This window comes from Apis laboriosa, unplaced genomic scaffold (genome assembly GCF_014066325.1).
Source record: "Apis laboriosa isolate Shangri-la unplaced genomic scaffold, ASM1406632v1 scaffold280_cov157, whole genome shotgun sequence".
NCBI lineage: Eukaryota > Metazoa > Arthropoda > Insecta > Hymenoptera > Apidae > Apis > Apis laboriosa.
In genome coordinates, this window is record NW_025222640.1 from 283,962 (window position 1) to 290,609 (window position 6,648).

Consider the following 6,648-nt stretch of genomic DNA (forward strand, 5'->3'; position numbering starts at 1 on the left):
TATTTCATCGTACTCTTTTATCGATTTTCTGGCTTGAAAACATGCGAAAAAATTCGAGTAGATTTCAAGTAAACCACTTCAAGACACGAACGATGGATGCGAAAATATTTTAGATTAAACGATCCTGGAAAAATTCGTTTATCACAAATAAGAATTGTAACGTGACGAGAGTGCGAAAGATGGAAGGCCGAAATTCGAGTAATAACAGAATTAGACTGGAAAGCGCGTTCCTCGTTCCACGGTAATAACGATGATTAAAAAGGGTCGCGTCACGGAAGAAAATAAAACGATGGAGGGGGATGAGAAAATCTTTTTTCCGTGGAAAAAAGTTGCGGTCTGATCGCGTTATATCTCCGCCACGGTCGCGCTATCTGCTTTTTGGTATTTGCGTGGCTGTTCGCAAACGTTTATATTCACCCTCGTAAAACCCTCGCCCCCATTCTTTTTCTCCGTCACGCGTATCATTCTTGCGATACACGAGCAAAGTCGCGCTATCTGCGGCATCGTTTAACCACCGATGGCCATCGCTTGTTCCACGCACGTCCACGTTGAAATCCGAGATCGTGGAATTTATTCGATCTTTCTCGTTCCCAATATTTCCCAGTGAGAATTACGAAACAGGAATGAAATGGGAAACAAAAGTGAAATATTTCGTTGATATAAAATCGAAAATTTATTTCATCTTTGCTCTTTTAATCTAGAGAATAATTATCTACAGATTCGTCTATCTCCCCTTTAAATACTCTTCTATTTATTTATTTTTTTTTTAATTGTAAAATATTTATAAATGTTCCATTTACTTCGTTCGATCGTTTGATTAGAGAATGCGACACGAAACTGATCGATGAACGAGTAAAAAGTTGAATAAAAAGAGGGGAGAGAAAAGAAGGGATAAAGAGAGAAAGAGAGAAATAAGTTTCGTCCAAGTCTTCTCGAGTCACCGATTCCGGAAATGTCTCTTCTATTAACGTCCTTACCTTTCACGAGAAAGTTGGCGCACGCTTGGAAATCGAGACGACAGATTTTCTGGTATCCATCCCTTACCAAATGACCCGTAACGGGGAGGGGGCTGTGTACACCCATCGTCATCAATTCAGAATCGGTGATCATCGGTGACAATCGAATCGCGATATCGGTGGAATTAAATAGAATCCGTACGATGATTGATCGGTTAAGTTGTTTAGGAAAGGGGAGGGGGTGAAATATTAATCAAAATTTCGTTCCCATTCGAGTGTTATTCGAATTGATAATCGCAACGTGATTTCGAAGAAACGTTGATTCTGAAAAATGAGAATTATTAATATCGTTTGAAAATTTTTTCCAATGGATGAATGTTAACGACGAAGGTTAACGTAATATTAAGTTTTTTCCTCGTAGTCATTAATTTCTCGTTAAAAAAAGAAAAAAATTATTATAATGTAAAATAATACGTTAACGAGATCGAAGGTTACGAATAATCAAGAAAGTTCGTACGATTTTTCTGAATTTTTTTTTTTACGAATAAATTGTTTCGAAATTCTAATAAACTTTCAAAAAAAAATTTTTCCTCGGGAGTGACAACTCTTCTATAAATTTGAAATAATGAAATTATAATTCATCATTATAATTATTTCGATTAAATATAACATACAATATTTTAAATAAATGGCGTGCAATTTTATTTTCGAAAAAAATATTATATTTCGTACGTATCGATTAAATTGGGGCAAAAAAAAGAAAAAAAATTCGTTGAAACAGAAATATCAGAAATTCGTTCGGATGGGTGAAGCGAAATTGCAAATTTCGAAATCGTTGCATCCTCTTTGGAAACGAAGTATCGGAGAGTCACGATTACGAATTGAATATTAATGAACACTTTATGGATTCCGATCGAGTAGTATTAGTAAAGTCGAATTAAATATTAATAAGGTTCCCTTTAGAGGAAGAATTAATTATAACATTCCTATGAAATCTGGACGAGTCACGCGTATTACGAATTTAAATCATTTTGACTCTCCAAGATGATTTTCCACTTTTCTGGCTGCGCTTTTATCTCAAAGATTCGCTCGAACTTTAGATAAGTAAATGAAATTAATCGAGCGAATACATTTATTGAAATTAAAAGATCATTTTAAATATTTATCGTCTCGTTAAAAAAGTATATTATTAAAAATTGGAGGAATAATACGCATGCTCTCTCTTTCTAGAATATATCCCTCCCTTTCTAGAAACAATATTTCTGAAATCACTCGAATTCTCGATTCTCCAAAGATTCTAAACTGATCCCTCTTTCTCTGTCGATCCTCAATCGTTCGTCGTCATTTTATACATTCATTCACACCCTATCATACTCTACGTTTATATATAATCCGAGACAAAGTATATATTATCACAAACAGGAAAAGAATTTTCAAAGATATTTCTCGAAAAATTCTGGTTCGCATAACTTTCGCAAACAAAATACTCGTTCGTTATATCGGTCGTGCAACGTTTCATTAAATCACAAATGCGACGGATCCTCGTCGTCGTCGAATCTCGCATTTTCCGGAACATTATGGCATTCTTTTCGCTCCTCCACCGTGATTTGATTTGCGACCCTCCCCTCCCCTTTCCTCTACCACTAACCGTGATAATTTCTCTCTGCCTTACCAAAATCGTACATTTCCACGCCGCGTAATAATTTGATCGCGATAATTCCTCCTCCTCCTCGAAAATTGTGATTACGGCTCGTTGAATTTCACACGAGTTTCAGACGATTCTTCTCCCTTCACTCCGTTGACACGTTGTTACTCTCCATCTTGTTTATCGTTGCAACGTTGCACTCGGTGTGGATTTCAATTATCTCGAGTTATCCTCGACGACGAGACTCGCTGCGGCTTAAAACGGTTTTATTAATGTTCGAAAGCCGCGGGATTCGGGCGGGGATTTGTACACTCGTACACCGAAATGCATATACGAAACTCTCCGATTTCTCGTAGTTGGCGCGGCTCGTTTCCTACGATCCCAGCCCCGATTGGGATTTACGATTCGTTGGAATGGATTCGATGGTTGGTGCTACTAGAATCTCTCTCTTTTTTTTCACCAGATAACACCAGGTAGTTCGGAATCAAGGGGAAAAAATAAATAATCTTCTTACGTTTTGTTTTTTTTTTTCTTGTAGGTGTAGATCGACCAAGTTGAATTATTGAACAGGATTTGTTACAAAACGAATACGTGTCGCATGTAAATAAATATTAGTGGATTGATAAGATTATCTAGGAAGTAGATAGTAGTGGATATTGAAAGATGGGGGAATATAGGTTTAATTAAGAAGAGGATGGTTGGATAATTTTCGAGAATCTTTTATTTCATTTGTATTAATATTGTGTATTTTCAGGTGCAGTTACGTATCCGAGCCAGCCGCGTGATTGGTTTGCACTTTTGAGACTTCGTTGTTGGTTTTTATTCGGCTTCGTTTACTCGGAAGTGATGAAAAAGCTTGTGATGATGCTCTGTACACGTGATATCTTATGATGTAAGAATCCAGTGAAAACTAGCTTGTACATTCATTTGGATAAATGTTGCCTGCGATATGATATTCTTCGTATTTTATGATCTATACGGAGACAGAATCGACATCGATTGATAGCCGATAATATTCGTTGATTTGTGATCAGTGTCAATTTTTCTAGAGGAAGGAGGATATAAAATAAAAAATTAAAGTATTGGTCAGGTAATAGTCCTATTATAAGTCGGACAGTCATTGAATTTTTATTTGAACTTTTCAAACAGAAATTCAAAAGTTAAATCTTCCTTTTATTCACAGAATTAGTCTCGCTTCTCGTATTAATTAAAAAAAATATATATATATTTTTTTCATATATATATATATTCCATAAAAATTTGAAACGAGAGGTATTTTCCGCGAAATATAAAATTTTTTTATTAAAAATACGTTCCATAATACATTCCAATTTCAGATGTAAGCTATTGGTATTTGCTGGGAAATATAAATTCCTCGATATACAGGAAATTACACGCAGCCTCCAATATATCATCTTTGGATTTCTCTGCGAATTAATATCGAATTACATAAATTGGACAAATAATTGCCCTTCCAGGAACGTGCATAAAAGACAGAACGCGGTATTCTATCAAATGGGAGGGTATATCGTCGATCATGCCGCGTGTATATATATATATATCATCACGTATAAGTGTATTTTCACGAATTAATCTCGAGTATAATCCACATTTACCGACACACTACCGGCCGATCCAATTTAAATAGCTCGGGGATCGGTTCACGCTATAAATTGCGCGCAACACGACAGTATGGAAATTACGTTGACGAGATTTCTCGTCTGGCGAAAGGATGGATGCTTTTACATACGGCGAATTTCACGGCGAATCACGGTTGAAACCGTTATTTCCACGTAACGAAATCAAGGCGTCTTACGAAAAACCAGCTTGTTTCAGCTCCGGTCTCGTTAAGATCGTTTTAAATTTAGATAAACAGATGTGGAAGAATTTCAATCTTCAAAGGATCGCTCGTAAAACCGCTTTTAATCTTTTTTTTTTTTTTTCTTCTTCCTCGTGAAAAACTCGATAAAATCTTGACGAGGAGCTTTTGTCTTGTAAACGTTGGCCGTTTTAACTTCGATCAAAGGATTTCCTCTCTCTTTTTTCTTTTTCGTTAAAAGATTTATCTCTTTGTTTATCTCTCCAATTATATTTCTCCTTTCCTCGTGATACGAAATTTACTAAAACAAAAATTTCGATTTCTTAGTCTCGTTGCCGCGTGTTTTAAATAAAATTGCGATATTTCGGTATTTTGAGAATTAGAATTGAAAAAAAAAAAAAAAGGTTAAAAATTAATCACGCTCCTCTTCGTTTCGCTGGCAATTTCCACGGTTGAATATGGAACAGGGCCGTTTTATAAATATGATAATTGGCGGCATGCGATGGAATTAGCGAAACAGAAGGAAGCGATCCGAGTTGATACCCATAACCCACAGCGTGCATCCAGAGTTTACCCCGTCTATTTCGATAAAATAATAGTGAAACGGTGGGGATGGAGATTGAATTGGAGATGATTCCCTCCCCTCCGATTTTCATATATATACATATATCGCAAATGAATTTATCCATAATTGTCCAACAAGCGTGGAGATGTGTAATTTCATTGAATGTGAATTTTACGTTTTCGTAGAGAAAGCGCGGATAGGCTCGAATCGAAATTCAATCTTCTCGCGTGTGAATGAATGCGTATCGTTCCCGCGACAATTATTTTAAATGGCCGTTGAAAAGCGATCCCGAACCGAACCGTTTCCATGCTCGTTGTTATCTCTGAATTACGAATCGTGATATTAATCAACCGTGCAAATAGTTTTGTCACCGCTATTAATTTATAATGCTCTGGTAATATCCTCCTATAAATTCCACCGGGGAAGAGAGTACTATCGCTACTATTTCCATGGATTGGGAACACAATGCATCGAAATCGTTTGCTCCTTCGATCCTTAGATATCTATCGATGGTTACCAATAACCATCGTTTTAAAATGTTCTTCTGCGTAGAATTAAAAAAACAGTGTGCACATCAGTTTCGAAACTGAAATTGATTGGAAGATGAAGATTTCATTAATTCTTCTGGATCTTCTTCATCTACTTGTATAGTTGATACAAAATTTGTTTCAAATTTATAAACGAAAAATTTGATGAAATTAAAAGTTTCAAGAGTTTTCTTGATTTCTCAACAGCGGATTAATACCGTTTAGAAATTAATCCGTGAAAAAGATTTCTAAAAATCCGTTGCGAAAGAGAGAAAGAGAGAGTAAAAGAAATACTTATCGAGGAGGGGATTAAGAAAGGGGAAGGGGAGAAAATCGCCTCGTGTCTTTTCGCATCGACTTTAATTCTTTGGTGGAACGATTTTCCGGATGCGAGATCGCGAGAAACGAACGAGGCAAAAGCGAGGAATTTTTTCTTTTTAAGACGCAACTCGGAGCAAAAAAGATTAAGCGAAGAGTTAATCGTGATTTGTGAAAGGCTGGAGGGGCATATATATACCGTATATGCACGTGGACACGAGGCGGAGCGAAGATAAAGGAAAAGGAATTAAGAGAAACACGGAGGCATTTTCGCGACGAGAAGAGGGTCGCCCCTTTTGTTTCCCCTTAATTGCGTGACTGGTCGCGTCTTATCTCGACTCTTTTGACCATCTGCATTTCCGGCCGCGCCCCTTTGTCTCCGTTTAAAAAAATCGCCTGCCTGCTCCGGATTCGTCGACCGTAAATGCATCCCTTGGCTTCCCTTCTTCTAAACTTATTTCTCGAAACGGTTAAAAGCTTGGCGACTTTAATCTTATTTTTGGGACTTTTTGTCGTGATAGAATACCTTTTATGAGTCGGTCGGAAGCGACATCGACGTCACACAATTTTAGTGGATTTCTCTTTCCTTTCAAATTGCGTGGAATATCTTTTGTCGAATACGAATTTTTGCTATACGATTCACGTTATCAACGTATATATACGACTATCAATCATCGAATTGTCATCGAATTCAAATTCCCGTTCAAAGCGAAATAAATATTTAAATATTTTCGAATCGAGAGATTGGGTACATTGGTACACATCCATTATTCTCTCGAGATGGGGAACGACGAAGTGACGAGGATTAAGAGGAAAGC